The following is a 17,684-nucleotide window of genomic DNA, read 5'->3' as shown; positions in this document are numbered from 1 at the left end:
AAACTTTCCTAATGTTAGTGTGCATACAATGAGAGCCTATTGAATTTATGTATGCTCGTTTTCAGTGTTATATTTTTTGCTCCTCTTCAAGTTGTGGTCATTGCGAAAGGTTCGATTTAGTGATATCGCTTTGATTTTTTTTTCATAATCGAATTACATATTTTATTACCTTTTTGGGGGGAGCGGGGGGGGGGGGGGTTACTGTATACATCCTCAAACTATTTCACCATCACAAATTGTCCGGGTAGTCATTACATTGCTTAGGCAGTATCGTGTTCAACTGCACTGCCTTTCAGAAGTACACGTAACTCTCTCTCATTGTTGGTGCCTCGCAGGACAATGTGTTAAACGCACTTTTTACTTCTCCCTGGAATGACGTCACAACATGATAAAAGAGAAGAAGGATCTAAACCGTCCTACGGTGGGTCTATGTGGGATTCTTGAATGACTTGATGAGCAGTGCAGAACTGTCCCAAGTCGACGCTTAGGATTCGAGCTTTTTCCTGCAAGACCTCTCCCGTGGGCTCATTTGATTAAATTTGAGCCTGCTGTGAGGTTTTAACCCAGACTATCTAGGGTTTTGGGAAGGCCCAAATCGTCTTCGATACTCTGGAGTGTAACCTAAACAGATATACACTTGGTGGACCACAATGGTATAGCTAGAGTGAGATGTTGGATCAAATTAAGCGAATATCAAATGTCATGTCATTTACTGATCAATTTCAATTTGTTGTTAAAGGTATGATGCCAATGATATTGCAAAAGATCAGCAAGCGTTTCCTGCTGTTTTGTTTGTTTGTTTGCTTGTTTGCTTGTTTGCTTGCTTGCTTGCTTGCTTGCTTGCTTGCTTGCTTGCTTGCTTGCTTGCTTGCTTGCTTGCTTGCTTGCTTGCTTGCTTGCTTGCTTGCTTGCTTGCTTGCTTGCTTGCTTGCTTGCTTGCTTGCTTGCTTGCTTGCTTGCTTGCTTGCTTGCTTGCTTGCTTGCTTGCTTGCTTGCTTGCTTGCTTGCTTGCTTGCTTGCTTGCTTGCTTGCTTGCTTGCTTGCTTGCTTGCTTGCTTGCTTGCTTGCTTGCTTGCTTGCTTGCTTGCTTGCTTGCTTGCTTGCTTGCTTGCTTGCTTGCTTGCTTGCTTGCTTGCTTGCTTGCTTGCTTGCTTGCTTGCTTGCTTGCTTGCTTGCTTGCTTGTTTGTTTGTTTGTTTGTTTGTTTGTTTGTTTGTTTGTTTGTTTGTTTGTTTGTTTGTTTGTTTGTTTGTTTGTTTGTTTGTTTGTTTGTTTGTTTGTTTGTTTGTTTGTTTGTTTGTTTGTTTGTTTGTTTGTTTGATATTTTTAAACAGGAATCAAATCTGCGAACTGTGAAAACACCTGATTTATTTAGCAATAATTTCGGTGGTCTCTCTATTATGCAAGTAAATTTATGTGGGGTGCCAATCAGAAGCCATTGTTTTTGTTTTTGTCTTTGTTCTCAATCCATGATCAACTCAACCAGACACCATAGAGCGGTCTGTGTCATTGCATTGGTATTAGAGTCCTGCATTCTTGTGGGGACGATCAGAGCATATACTGGTGAGCACGTCGAGTAGTTAACCACCGGTTCGTTTGAGAACCAAACTACTAAAAAAGAGACATTCACATGGTGTTACCGCAAACCTTTCTTCGTTATACATCCACCATCATGCACAATTTCAAATCCAACTTGCATTCACATTAGAGAAATGCAATGTTAGCGCACCTTTATTACAAGGACACACAACATGCGACCACTCCACTTAACAGACACAACATAATCCCTTACTTTGGTAGACAAATAATTCACAACAAAACCCATGACTCGGTGTTTCTGAAGCCTCGAGACATTGTGTGTGTACACACCAAGCATCTCTGAGGACGATGTCGCTTGCAAAGACACGATTACCAATAAAAGCTTCTTGAAGTGATTTAGTTATTCATGAAGGTTAGTGGCAGTATTTCCCGCTTCGTTACATTGAGTATCCACACTTAGTTGTCTCAGAGTATGTGCCTGCATACGATGCGTGGGTTAAGGTAAGATTTGACTGATGCGAAGGGCTATTAGTAAACGGCAGTATCGAGGCGGAATCGTCTCACAACAAAGCTTGTTCATTACCATTTATATATAGCTTTGTCGTGCTCCCTCCTTCCACTGCACGCATACTGAATTGTAGTTATTTTGAACAGGACCAGACTACATGTACAAAGTAGAATTCACTTCCTGACGGTTTATATGTGCACGTTCTGAAATAGAGCATTGATCAGACAGCATTTAAAAGGTGCAGCTACGCTTAAAGAACCCGTAAAAAAAAACATTAAAGACAGTGGACACTGTTGTATATCAACATATGCATAACATAGCAATTTGAGCTCGACTGGTCGTCGAAGTTGCGAGATAATAATGACAGTAAAAAAACACCCTTGTTACACGAAGTTGTGAGCTTTTAGATGGTTGATTTCGAGACCTCAAATTCTAAACTTGAGGTCTCGAAATCAAATTCGTGGAAAATCACTTCTTTCATGAAAACTACGTCACTCCAGAGGGAGCCGTTTCTCACAATGTTTTATACCATCATCCTCTCCCCATTACTCGTTACGAAGTGAGGTTTTATGCTGATAATTATTTTGAGTAATTACCAATAGTGTCCACTGCCTTTAAACAAAACCCAACAAACATTATAACGAATACGAAAAATGTGTAAGTTAATGATTACATTTACTGGCGAATCTCAAAGGACCACGTGTGATCTCACGGGGTACAACATTATGTTAGTTCATGCTAATTGGAATGGAGCTATACAATGTTTGAATTTCATTTCATTATTGCTTGTATCTATGAGTGCATGTGTCGATGAGACGAGAAACACTTTTTGTAGAATCCTTGGTTCATTTAGTCTGTTGACCCTTCTTCAACCACCCCGCCCCATCTCATTGTGATGCAGACAATGTTTAGGAGCAAGACATCAGTGAGGCGTCACGGAGCTCTTGAAGGTACCCACTAGGGTGACAGACACCGAATTAGTCGGTTAAATGGTAACCAACTCACGCCGTGGGAGAACTCCTTGGCCAGCTATGCAAATACTTTATACATCCACTGGGACATAATGTGAGAACAGTAATAGTAGTATGTGCAGGCACTGCACGGTATGTGCTGTAATGAACCCAACGCGATCATTATGGTGAACGCAGAGTCAGACTAATGTAGGTATGTGAACAGATAAGTCATTCTTGTAATGGTGCATGAACGGCTTGCATAGACGTCACAACATTTTCACAAAAATCACACCGAATTGACGCAAAGCCCTTTCACAACAGCGTCAATAAACATTAAAATTTATGAGATATCACTTTATTAATACAATATTATTATTTATGCTGTCACGCGTCACATAGCCGCATGGCTCCTATATGCCTCCCTAATCGGTTGTGATGACACTAAAGACCTTTTGGTACAATCGACTACGTCACGATAAAAAAGGGACTCATTACCAAAAACGCTTGGTTGATTGTTCTGCTGGTTCATATTATAGAATGACACCATGTTAAAGACATTGGACACTATTGGTAAGTGTCAAAGACCAGTCTTCTCACTTTGTGTATCTCAACATTATGCATAAAATAGCAAACCTGTGAAAATTTGAGCTCATCAATCGGTCATCGAAGATGCGAGATAAAAATGAAAGAAAAAAAACAACGTTGTCACACGAAGTTGTGTGCCTTCAGATGCTTGATTTCGAGACCTCAATCATTCCAAATCTGAGGTCTCGAAATCAAATTCGTGGAAAATTGCTTCTTTCTCGAAAGCTACGTTACTTCTGAGGGAGCCGTTTCTCACAATGTTTTATACCATCAACAGCTCCCCATTTAATCGTTACCAAATTCGGTTTTATGCTAATAATTATTTTGAGTAATTACCAATAGTGTCCACTGCCTTTAAATGGCAGTATTAGAAACATACTGTAGAATGACAGTGTTGATCTTCGTAACAGAATACCCCAAAATATTGTCTAATTTTACAAACATTCTCTGAAGGTATTCTGTAAAAATCAAGTTACAGAATGTATGATGTCAACATGTGGGTTACCACACCACGCTGACTATGGGTCTTACGCGGCAGAATAAGCAACATAATACGTCACAGAACACCCACAATATCGTCGCAATATTAAACCTGAAATATCGACATGTTTACTATCAAATCATTATGAAGTTATACAACATCCGACTGGAAATTTTTGATCTTATTGAACAACATAAACAACAGAAGTTATGTTGCGTATTCTGTTACTTAATTAGATCCAAAATGGCCAGCCGGATCATAACATTCAAAATAATAACAAACTGTCTACAAATCAAAGAACAGGAACCTGCATGGTTTGTTAATAAATCCACACTTCAAAAACATGCTTGCGATATCGCCACGTTTGGGTAATATCACTGCTGCATTATAAAATCACATAAAACACTCCCCACACGTCGCCATCATGATCCCCACCCCATCAAGATGACAGTATCGCTCGACCACTTATTAATATCAGGCAGAGAGCCACAATGATTCACAATGGTTTGTACACGTCAGGTCATTTATATCAACCATTACAATACCGCATCAAGAATATTTGCAGAACATAAATTTCAATTATTTTGAGACTGATGACATTCACCGCATCATGAAATGAAAGATATTCAAAGGCACTGGACATTTTTTTTTTCAACGACCAGTATACTCGTGTGTCCCAACATAATGCACAACATTAAAATATTAGGGCTCAATTGGTAATCGAAATTGCAAGAAAATTATGAAAAAAACACCCTTGTTGCACAAATTGATGTGTTTTCAGATGCCGAATAAAGACTTCAGTCCTGAAGTATTTTAATATTTGAGTGAGAAATTACTTCTTTGATTTTTGGGGTTGAACAAAGAATTGACTAGAGTGGGATTCGAACCAACGACCTCCGGATTAACGTGCCGGCGAATTACTTCTTTCTTAAAAACTGCCTTACTTCAGAGAGAGTTGTTTCTCACTATCAACAGCTTCCCTTGCTCGTTACAAGGTAAACTACAAATTATGCTAACAATTGTGGTGAGTAATTACCAACAGTGTCCAGTGCCTAGATGGCGCCAAGGAAACTGTTCGATGTCATGTAGTCGAAATCCATTGCCCGATCCACATTTAGAGCAGAACTCAATCAGTTCTTAAAGGAAACGGAAATCCCATTAAAGGAAATATTAATCAGAACAATCAATCGACACTTAACAAAGGGACATTAAAGATATCTATGTCTACCTGGGGTATAATGGAAATCACATCAACCCCATTGCCCCCGACTACGAATTGATATTGATTGCTGAAGTGTACTGACAACCCACATAAATCTTGTTAATTGGGTCTACAAGTGGACTGTGCTTGATGATATCTCCTCACAAGTCACGCCCCTCAACCGAAGAATTCGTCGTCGTAGACATCCTTAAAGGAACATTACACAATTGGTAATTACCCAAAATAACTTTTAGTATAAAAAAATTACTCGGTATAACGAGCAATGGCGAGCTGTTGAATGTATAAAACATTGTGAGTCAACGACTGCCCCTGAAGTTACGTAAGGGTAAACTCTCATTCATATAACAAGATATATCAGCTGAATCCTTTTATTATGCATCTGAAAAATACAAACAATACCTACATGCAACTAGGGTGTTTTCTTTTCTTTCAGTATTCTCTTGCAACCTCGATAACCAATGAAAGCCTAAATGTTCACAGGTTTGTTATTTATGCATATTGTTATATGTTTTGTGTAAACTAAGTGAGAATGACAGTTACCAAACGTGTCCAGTACCTTTAAAACAAGTTCAAAAACATAAATGAAAAACATTAACAACTAAGAATATTAAATGTGAGCTTCTTGAACTAACGAGAGCAAGCAAACAAAGATGTTTTATTTTAGGCATCAGTACCCGTGCCGAACCTTATCTTTAAGTGACTCCTCGGGACCCCGCCACGCAGACGACAAGACCACCGCCGAGCAGTTTAACCACTCGAACATTTCCCGCGTAAACTCGGAGACAAGGCGTCGAGTGTCGGTTCAAAATAGGGGAAGCAAAGTCCAAGCGTGTTGCAGATGTATACCCATGATTGAAGGTGGATATGGGGGGGGGGGGGGGTCGGGAGAGAACTCTGCCCCACTCTGATATGATCTTTACAATGTATCTTTACGATTCAAAACCATTTAGAAGGTTCCGCAGACGTTATAAACTATGAGGAGTAGCAATGATTTTATTTGTTCCATTAAATGCGTTGTTTAGCCTAGGCTGAATTACGTTATTTTGGGGAAAAAAGCACAAGGTAATCAAATACCAGCAGACGTAAATCCTGTTTCTGTGACCCGTGATATGGCATGTCTGCTGCCACCTAGCGTCCCAAAGCCAAGCTATTATATGACCGTGAGCACCAAGAGACGCTCTCATCAGGGCACAATATCACATATCTGCTTAAGCACAACAAATCAGCTAACCAAAACAAACTGTTGCTTACCACAATAAGGTCGACGGCCAAAACACAACGTATACGCGTACAACTGATTCCCTGCCAAGTTTGCTCAGATGCTTTGCCTGCATAACTATGCAAGACGGACACTGAACTGATTTTGGTCACAATTTTTAATTTGTGTATAAATTATTTTGACAATGGGAGACTTTGAGGCGCTAGGTGGCAGCAGACTTACAAGGTAAATTTCCATTGTTTACGTAGTTCTGAGCATGCGCACATGACCGAGAACAATTGATTTTACCTGGTAAGTTTGCTGCCACCAAGCGTTCCAAAAGCCTTCCATTCATGAAAATGGGCAAAAAAAGGAAACCAAGATTTGAAGCTTTCGTGTCATTCTCTGCAAACAGAAAAACCCAAGATCCATCAATGAATACACAATTCATTGACACTACAAACATTAGAGTATTTGGAACCGTGCATCACTGAGATTGATACGTCTTCCATGTGTTCAAGGCAAACTGGTCCAAACACTGCGTTATCTGAGAAGGTGTCCAGTCAATCCCGAGAGTCGCCGAAAAGGTAGCCCAAGCAGGGTCTTTAAAAGGTGTGCAAATAAAGCCAAACAAATCAACTGTGCAAACAACCATGTTCCAGAAACAGCAGACTATAGTCCAGCCATCCAATTGGGTATAACCTACAAAATGTAGGTTAACATCATAACAACATAGGCATGTCTTTGACACTGTTTAATTCTGAGGAGAAGACAGATGGACATGACGTCACATTTACAGCAACAACATTCATCTTTTTAGACAAGGATAATTTCTAAGCCGAGAAAAGAAAATGTCACTGATGTCACATCCAGAATACATTTCCATCTTCTTAATTAATGATGTACAACTAGGAAAACATGAAATCGCATTGTTAATGTTTTTCAGTCACGACTCATCCAAATAAAATGGGGAAAAAGAATTAGCTGTTGCAAACTAAGGGCTCTGCTAAGACTGTGAAAACGTCCGGCCATTAGGTTTGTTTTTCTTCAAATGAATGACTTACAGCGGAGTTTTTTGTATCTTTTTATTTGATTTATTTAATGTGTTTATTATACACAAAAATTGTATAGTTTAAGTTTGGATTATCGAGTCCAAGCATTGAATTAAATAGACTGAAAGCCACAACGGTTACTTTGAAAACAGAGCTTTTTATTTGTTTACTTAATTAGTTGTCCTAATATAGGATTTGAGACATTGCATGTGAGGTATCAAAATACATTTTGGTTTGCGGTTTACAATGTCCTGAGTTAAGCACAAGGTTGAAACGATTTTGTTCTTCCTTCCTAGGGAATCCTCAGGCCCTCTTTTTGTTTCCAGATAAAGCCATAATGTAATTATATTGTTGATGATCTCCGAAAAAAACACTTGGGACAGACAGGTGCACTGATGTTATCGAGGGGTGGCTCCCCGGGCAGTGAGTTTATGTACTCGAGGTCTCTTCGAGTTTTTCAATAAACTGCCAGTACGAATACAGAGATATCTGGATTGATTGATTGGAAGGATAAAGCAGAATTTGTTACATACAGTTTTATTTTACAAAGGGTACATTTGAGTTTACAGCGTAGGTGCCAGAGGCCCGCGTTATGGCCCCGGAGGTAAGATGATACATTATTTACTATCATCACTGACCGCAGGCTTAAAGATGGTCACCAAGATATGACATTATGCTAGAGAAAACATGACTCGACAAAGGGATTCTTCTCAGCAGGTGAAGCTAGAGGTCTAAAGGCTATTCCTTAGTCTGAAATTAGTTTAAAGAGAAGTCAGAAATCCTCAATCAAAGTCGCAAATGATAATGTTGACAAGGAAGGCGCTTATAAAATCTAAGTTGATTTCTGTTCAATTTCAGAGATGAGAGTCATTACTAACGAAACAGTCTGAAACTTAGATACAAATTCAAAGGTATGTTGAAATGATAGCAATTATACTGTTTTGGTAACCCCTGCACTGGGTAATAGACTCCAAGGAGCTTTAGGAAACAGTATCCAAAGCACCAGAGAAGTAGACCAATGAGCAGGATTTATTTAATTGTGAAAAAAAAAAATTGCCTGATTTTCTTCACCAGGCCGACATAAAAAAAATCTGAATTCAACCAAAATAAATATTCTGAACAATTTCGTCCCTGCGATTTGTACTTAGCTTGACTTAACAATAAAAGTGCAACGAACAGTTTTTTTTTTCAAGTATAGGTTTAATACTGGTTCCTCCTGAATTACAGCAGAAGTTTGTGAAACCAATGACATAACAATACATGAAGATATAGAGGCCTCTGCTGGGGCCATTCCTCGCACCTTGTAAAATACTGCACCTTTACGGCTCTGCACAACACGAACACCCTTACAACACCTTGCACAAGAATAGCTTTCTAAGTTTTCAATTATCAAGCATCAAGGAGGCCTAGTTTGTATGCCATACATGTTTGTGATTCTACTCAAGGTCTGGGGGTTCTTTAAATTGGTACAAACAAAGGCCCCTCATTAATCACTCTTGTTTACGCATACGTTCTTTTAATGGATAGTATAACACTTGGAAAGCACCTCACACCTGGAAAACTCATGTGTGTACACGGTCTTGGAATATTCCTTGCAAACCGAACATAAACATTGTGCCTTCGGGAAAGACTCTGCTAGGGTCGAAACGTCAGGCCATTAAAAAATTAAAACTATTGTTTGTGTCTGTCCTACTCCTTAAAGATATTTAAGACGAACATACTCATACAGTGTACCCAACCTTTAGACTCTTTATCCGGTTTTCTAAACTGTACCTGTAGTGGCCGCCCTCGTGATCTCAAGATGGCCAGCGATTAATGCCCACCGACAAAGGGTTGGTATGACGTCATACTGGTCATTAATAACAACTAATGGCCAGGGACTATACCCAAAGATAATGATACTGAAATTAATTCTCATTTGGTTCACTCCCAAAAGATCCGAAATTAAAGTTTAATGATATCCCAATTCGCTCTCGTTCATAAAGGGGTCCTTTGTTGGCGTCACATTCCTATAAGAAGGCTACATTATTCCATCCAAGCATTCCGAGAGCGACCCAGTCTTGACGCAATAGGAAGGCTTCATTGAAGATAAATGATCGACTTTCCTATATTGTCTTAAACTCAACGTCGCAGTATTGACTTGTTTTCATGTTACGCCCCCTTTTGACGAATTACAATATCCTCTTAAATATTTACTACTAAATAATCACTTCATTGGTATTTAATTTATCTTTTTACCGCCCTCTAACGATGATCTACAAAAAACATGCAAGGGCTCTAAATGGACCTTGCCTGAACATCTGACGTCACAATTCGAGGCTTTGAATTACGTACATAATCATTTGACAACACATTTATTTCACACGGCCTTTGGAGATTCGCAGTTAAATGTGTATAAATATAAGACCACTACCTGTGTTTCAAGGGACCAGTCTATTCTGGACCATATTATCGGTGCGACACAACATGCTGCACGAGCCACAGAACCTGGACTTACAGAAGGCACGATATGTACAAAGCCCAATGGAAGAAAATGTATAAACATTGAATCCGATATTTTTGGACTGTCTGATTGTTTATATTCGGGTTCGTTATAGACTTTCTATCTCATGTATAGATATTCGAATATCTATAAATGAAATTCACAATAAATTACATTTTTCTGTTGTAGTATTTTTATACTATTTATATTATTTAGCAGCTGGCTTTATCGAACATGAAAGATACTTGCGACCTTATAACATTTAAATGACCTTTTTGATTCCAGTTAAAACTGAATATTTATATTTGGCTGTTCGTCCGTGCGTTCTTGTACCAAACAAAATGAGATGGTTAGGATGTTAATATTAATGATTTTTGAAAACTGGTTATAACATATTGGCCTATACACAAAGTCAATACAAAAATCCTGTAAAGAGAAGACGCCTTCTTTGTATTTTCCACTGAATCCGCACTGTACAGCAATAATGTAAAATTAACTGTCAAGTTTGTTAAAACAAAACCTTTGTTACCATGGCAACAAAAGCCACAGTTCAGGAGGGTTCAAATTAATCATATAGTGAGCCGTGGGGGTAACGTCGTAATTCAAGTGAAGTTAATAAAGACAGGTGCAAGAATTGGACATCTAACGGGATGAAAAAATATCAAGGCTTTTGATAAAACGCTGAGTAAAACTTCAAGTAAAAAAAAAATAAGTATTTAGTGCAATTTCACTTGCCTGTGATTCGAGCGATTTGCAGGCCTAGTCAACTATTATTCCGATACTATAGTGACATGGAATAAAGTAGTATTCAAATTTAACTCTTACAGTTTCAATCACAACACATTGCTGTTCAGTTGGGGAGTTCAGCAACAATGACTTCTGTCAAATAACCCAACATAGAAAAGAGTCTTGAAGTAAACCAACAGACAATCAAACGCCCCCAACAAGTTTAAGGAAACGAACACGTTATATGAAGAGTTCGTATTGAAATTATTTAAACTCGTCCGGATAATTTTTCAAACCAATCCTAAGCTTTTTTTCTGTTAGTTTTGTGGCTGGATTTGTATGGGTACATTATAGTGTTTCCAGGTTAAATACATATTTTTCTAGCGTCAGGACATTTTCCCCATTTTCATTTTAAAGACTCTGGATACTAATTGATAATTGTCAAAGACCAGTCTTCTCACTTGGTGTATCTCAACGCATAAAGTAACAAATCCTGTGAAAATTTGAGCTCAATTGGTCGTCGAAGTTGCGAGATAACTATGAAAGAAGAAAAAAACACCTTTGTCACACGTTGTGTGCGTTTAGATGCTTGATTCAGACCCCAAAATCTGATTCTGAGGTCTCGAAATCAAATTCGTGGAAAATTACTTCTTTCTCGAAAAATATATCACTTCAGAGGGAGCCGTTTCTCACAATGTTTTATAATACCAATCTTCCCAATTACTCGTAACCTAGTACCCATTACTCGTTACTGCCTTAAAACATGGATTGCGCGTTTAGTAAACAAATAAATGCAGTTAAAACTATGTGTGGCTTTAAGTATAATCGCAACTGCGTCAGCTTAGGTTCAAGTGTACTTCAGAGGTTTAAATGCATATAGAACATGATTTAACACTGGCTAGAATTTCACAAATGCTTGTCTAAATTATTATTGTTTGCATTCCCAAGATGATGTGAATATTTGCAGACAGTACAAAGTGCCGACCGTAAATTCAGCTCATGGAAAAAAGAAAAAAAAAAAGAAAAAAAAAATACCCACCAACCAAGAGCTCCTCGCGTCATGCCAAGTTGGTATATAATTTTAAGGATATCGAACACCTTCAATTTGTGCTTCGTGACGTGGTAATGGTTAATCTGACCTAACAAAACTGTCCTTAACAATTCAACACACGCCAGATGAGGGATACAGATAGGCTTATTCGGTTAAGCGATTCTAAGAATTTTGATAAATATCGGCTGAGGTATCAACTCTCAACATGATTGCGTGTAATTCCCCACAATGTTTGTTTAAAAAAATATTTAATCTTCACCGCAAACAAAATAAACTGTGTTTGGTTCAAAACCTCAAAGCAGTCTTGTTTATCCACTTTCTTTTCAGGGGGTGGGGTAGAATAGTGTAAGTAGGAGGAGGGAGGGAGTGGGGTGAGAAAGAAGAAGCTATGGAGTTGATAGTATTCGATGAATGTTAAGTGCGACACCTAACACGACAGAACTACTAAACTTGTCAAGTTGAATTACACCCAGGAAGTCGAAGGTAACCAAATTCGATTATTGTAAAAAACAGGTTTGAAATAGTTGGGATAATTTGGCTTATCACTTCTAATTGCAATGTTGAAAACAAAAAGCAGAGTCCGCGTTTATAAGCTTGTTCTTCTTCAACGAGCCTGTTCACGTGACTGGGCGCTGGTAACCCAACCCTCGGACTCTGATGAGGCGATTCTTCAAACTAGGACAGCGCAACTATCTGATTTCACTTTGAGAATGAAAAGTGACCGACTCGTATCTCTATAAATATGACCATCTTTCCAGACAGAATTGGAGAGTGGAATAATTTCTGGAGCTGTGATTTGATCGGGTTTGATCGAACCAGACTAAGAAGGAATATTACTCGGAGACCTAGATATTGGTTACAAACAACAGAGTGACCGTCGTGCGGACCGAGTTTTATTACCTTGGCAAAGCAAATAACTTTGAAGGACTCATTCTATTTTGGTTACTGAGAAAGTGCGGGTAGAAATTCGCAAAATGTCAACTGCACTATGATAATACCCCCCCCCCCCAAAAAAAAAAACCGACACCCTAACAAACAAACAAACACTCCATTGGTGTAACATTAGGACCGACGCTATTTTTGCAGGAGAACAAGGTATGACTATGAATCCACAGAAATAATTTGTTTTTGCCCGAAAAAGTCGGGACCAGGTAACAGGTCCCCACATGTAGGTCCGGACCCACTTTGTTGGTGTGACAAACAGACAAACAGACAAACAGACAAACAGGCAAACAGACAAACAGACAAACAGACAAACAGACAAACCGACAAACCGACAAACCGACAAACCGACAAACAGACAAACAGACAAACAGACAAACAGACAAACAGACAAACAGACAAACAGACAAACAGACAAACAGACAAACAGACAAACATACAAACAGACAAACAGACAAACAGACAAACAGACAAACAGACAAACAGACAAACAGACAAACAAACAAACAGACAAACAAACAAAATAGTCTGGATGTTTAAACAAGTAATATATTTTGTTTAGATAGGCACACTGGTTTTGACAGGTGAGAGTTTTGAAAAGGTGGGGAAAGGGAGAGGACAAAAACAAGAGCCCCCCTCCCCCACCTCCCACTGAGACGTTAAAATCAAAATGTAAAAATATCAAACCTCACAGGTTGTTTGTTTATAAATGTCCCCCCGGTAGCTTCTCCTAGTTTCATAAATTGGTTGTGACTTTGTGTGATTGATGTGTTGTGATGTTCAATACAACCTGTCGCGTAACACTTTCTCGAAACAGGTGAATCGACAAGTGCTATTTTGAGACTCGCTCTTCTGAAATTGACCTAATTCCAAGAGTTTTGTAATTTATTTACGGTGAGAAGTTCATAGAGCTTTCCTTCAGTTCCTACCCCCCTTCCACCCCACTCACACGCAGTGCTTACCAACGTCCTTACATTTCTTTTTCAAAAGCATCACTGCATGTTTTACTACACAATTTTTAGTACTCCAACCCCCGCGCCGTCACTCCCAGTCCTATCCCAGCACAAATATCTGCATAGACCTGTAATTTATGGTGTTCAGTAGAAAATCCTTAGGTAAACACTGAAACAGAGTGCGTTCATTCATCATTTATTTGTGTATTGTGCACGCTTGATTAATATTTATCTTTACCCCTTTTGTAATATTCGGGGTTTGGTGGTTCAGTGGCGATAACTTTAAAAGAAATCTTTAAGACTTCTGTGTAATTACCCAAAATACCTGATATGATTGCATAATGCGTAAAAGTTACTCTATAGTAGAATTGTGATGCATTTTTTTTCATAACGACTGGTCGGGATGTGTATAACTATGTGCAGTCTGCTTCTTCGGTTTCAACTTTAAAGGCATGGACACTATTGGTAATTACTCAAAATAATTATCGGCATAAAACCTCACTCGGTAATGAGTAACGGGGAGAGCTTGATGGTATACAACATTGTGACACAATTGGTAGTTGTCAGAGACTATTCTTCACAGTTGGTGTATCTCAACTAATATGCACAAAATAACAAACCTGTGACCATTTCAGCTCAATCGGTCGTCGAAGTTGCGTGCTTTCAGATGCTTGATTTCGAGACCTCAAATTCTATATCTGAGGTCACGAAATCAAGTTTGTTGAAAATTACTTCTTTCTCGAAAGCTAAGTCACTTCAGAGGGAGCTATTTCTCACACTGTGTTTTACTATCAACCTCTCCCCATTACTCGTAATCAAGAAAGGTTTTATGATAATAATTATTTTGAGTAATTTCCAAAAGTGTCCATTGCCTTTAACGGTTACTTTATTAATTGGGTCTCACGCAACCAGCACAGCCGACTGTATAACAGTAAATTCCTCGCTAATTTTGACCGACTAAAATTAGAAAAATAAATCACCTTTATGAGGTAATAACATGAGTTTTGAGCTATATCAACAGACTTCATCAAAATTATGTTGCAAATAAACTTTAATTTAGTACATGATACAAACAGCTATTCTGTTTGCACTCAGGACTGTACTTTTTTAACATATGGGAAAATATGTCACTCCACATGTGATTCCAATCTGTCACTCAGGCTTTCATTCTTGCTAATGAATAATGCAATCTGTGTTTTCTTATCCTTATAATAATTCCAAAGCAAGGCCTATGCAGAAAATGTGTCCTACTTTTGCAGACCAGCTTGCATATTTGCATACTTTGATGTAGTACATTATTCCCGGCTATGTCCACTAATTGAACAAAGTTAAAATACCAGACCCTTATATAGCTCATTATTTTAACCAATAAGACAAGGGAAACTTTATATTTGGATACATTGCCATTAGGTTCACTCTACAGGCCAACTGGGTGAAAACTGATTTACACATTTCGCATGGCGTCGGGTGAAAAAAAATAATAATAACACGTTCATTAAGTGATAAACTACAAACGGGAAATTGGTTTCTTTCTCATCAACTGACATTTTAGACAGAATAATAGTTTGGGGATACTATCACCACCATTAGACAGTGTGTAAGTTTTATGTAGATCCGTGTTCTTAAAAGATTTTTTTCCCTACCAACTCTGTAATGTTCCTTTTAAAAAGAAAGTCACCCTATAAACGCCACTCAACACGAGCTCCTAAGCAGCCATTATGGAATGACAAGTTAGTATAGTAAAGTCTGAACTTTTTGTTCTGGAACTATTATGTAACCGATTGAATAACTTCATTGTCTCTTGTAATACAATCAATGTAGAGAGGATAACTTTCAAACAATGGAACAAGTCGGATTAAGCTGGAATGTTTACCTGTATATCTTGACATGTCAGTAAAGTGGTTTCTTTGTGTTCGTTTATTTAAAATTATGAATTTCGCTTATTTGAATACAAATTTTCTTCTCACATACGCAGAGCTATAATAGAGGGCGTTGTAGCACAGAGGCGGTTATGTGGCCGCGACCATGAATCATAATGGGTGGGTGGGTGGGTTTTACAGAAGAGCCTATAAATATTATGATTTTTGCCCTGACAATCTCAACAATTTGCTTAATCACAGTTTTGCAAATAGTGATTGATCCTCAAACAAGATTAAGCCCTAAGTGAAGCCCTTTTTTCATGGAGTCAAACGTTACTGACATGCCTTATTTTCAACTATGATAATTCAAACTTCAATTATGCCCTTTACAGAAATGTAGGCAGCCTTTACAGAAATGTACATATTTTCACCTTCAACATAAAAGTATTGACCATTATTTCGTCATTATGTGGCCATTTAACTCACTTGACTATGTTTTACGGTAAACCACAATGTGAATTGCGACTCACTGCCCGGGACCTTACCAACTGAATCATTCCTTGTATACTAAATGAATGACCAAAATAGTACAATGAACTGTCATGTGTACTTGTCTAGATTGAATAATACAGTGTGGCATACCTTAAACGCTTGTTTAGTTCCCAATGGAGTTATTTAACTCCGCATTTAGCAGATTCTAATTTATTTAGAAGTGTCTTGGGGAATGGTCTCACTTGGAAAGACTCGTATTAGGTTAATACAACACACTGAGAAATCTGAACAAACAACGCGGTATTGAACTGTGTTAGCAATGTGTTGAATTGCTGTATAAACTGTGTATACACTGTATGGTGAGTTTTCTAATTGTACGTATTTGCAAACTTACCGTGATTCTAGTTCGTCAAACCGAAGATAAACAGCACACTTCGTCGGTATACCCCAGTCACTGGTGTTTGAGGAACAGGCAAGGGTGAACTCGGAACAGGTAGCCACGTTTAGCGAGCACCGTTACGGTAAAAACTTCTCGAATGTTCGGTATCAGATATCAATCCCGTCACACACACGACACACTCACCTTTGACTTTACGCGGGGACCGCCGTTTTCAAATACTGTCGTGGCAATGTGAATGTTTCAAAAACAAGTTTGTTGACGTAATTGTCTTCCACCAGTGTGCTATGTGCACTTAGTTGATTGGCTGGCACTTCTGAACGTTCAGTAAGTCATTATAAGTCCAATAAATGGCGTAAATCAGTCATTTTGTGTCGACATAAATAACAGACAACCTGCTCCACGAACTTGCATAGCAACTAATTTCAGTTCCGATGCATTGTGGGAACGTTTACGAAGGACTCCCCCTAGCGGCAAATAATAACCAGTCCGAAGCGCGGTAGGTCGTTTGGGATTGCAGAACGTGTCGCCCAAAAACTGACAGGTTTTGACGGATATTATTTGTCAATTGTGAATATGATTATGATAAAATGTCCGATAGTTATTTTTTCATAATGTCATGGTGGGCACTGAAAGTAATATGCCTGAGTTTTTTAATAATTATATATCTTATTTCGTCCCTAAAATAAGAAGTCAACAGCCGCCCCTTTAGCTTTACATGCCATATGGCCAAACTCGGTCGTGTATAAACAGTAGTGCTTTTTTTCTTGTCATATTTTTTTTTAGGAATCAGACATCCGCGTAGAATCAAAAGCTCGATATCTAAAGCCCAATTTTATGAGCTGCTTAAGCACAAAACCTAGCTGTATAACGCAAGCTATCATCAGAACAAAGTAACCAGCCAAAGTCCAATTTAACACTTTCCTGGGAGTTCTCACAGAGAAGAAAATAAGCAATAACTTCTGCAAATTAAAGGCAGTGGACACTATTGGTAATTACTCAAAATAATTATTATCAAAAACCTTACTTGATTAGGAGTAATTGGGGAGAGGTTGATAGAGTATAAAACACTGTGAGAAACAGCTCCCTCTGAAGTGATGTAGTTTTTGCGAAAGAAGTAATTTTCCACGAATTTGATGTCGAGACCTCAAGTTTAGAATTTGAGGTCTCCAAATCAAGCATCTGAAAGCACACCACTTCGTGTGACAATGGTGTTTTTTGCTTTCATTATCTCGCAACTTCGAC

The sequence above is a fragment of the Asterias amurensis genome, chromosome 14 (genome assembly GCF_032118995.1).
Source record: "Asterias amurensis chromosome 14, ASM3211899v1".
Taxonomy (NCBI): Eukaryota; Metazoa; Echinodermata; class Asteroidea; order Forcipulatida; family Asteriidae; genus Asterias; species Asterias amurensis.
Note: the sequence above shows the minus strand (reverse complement) of the source record.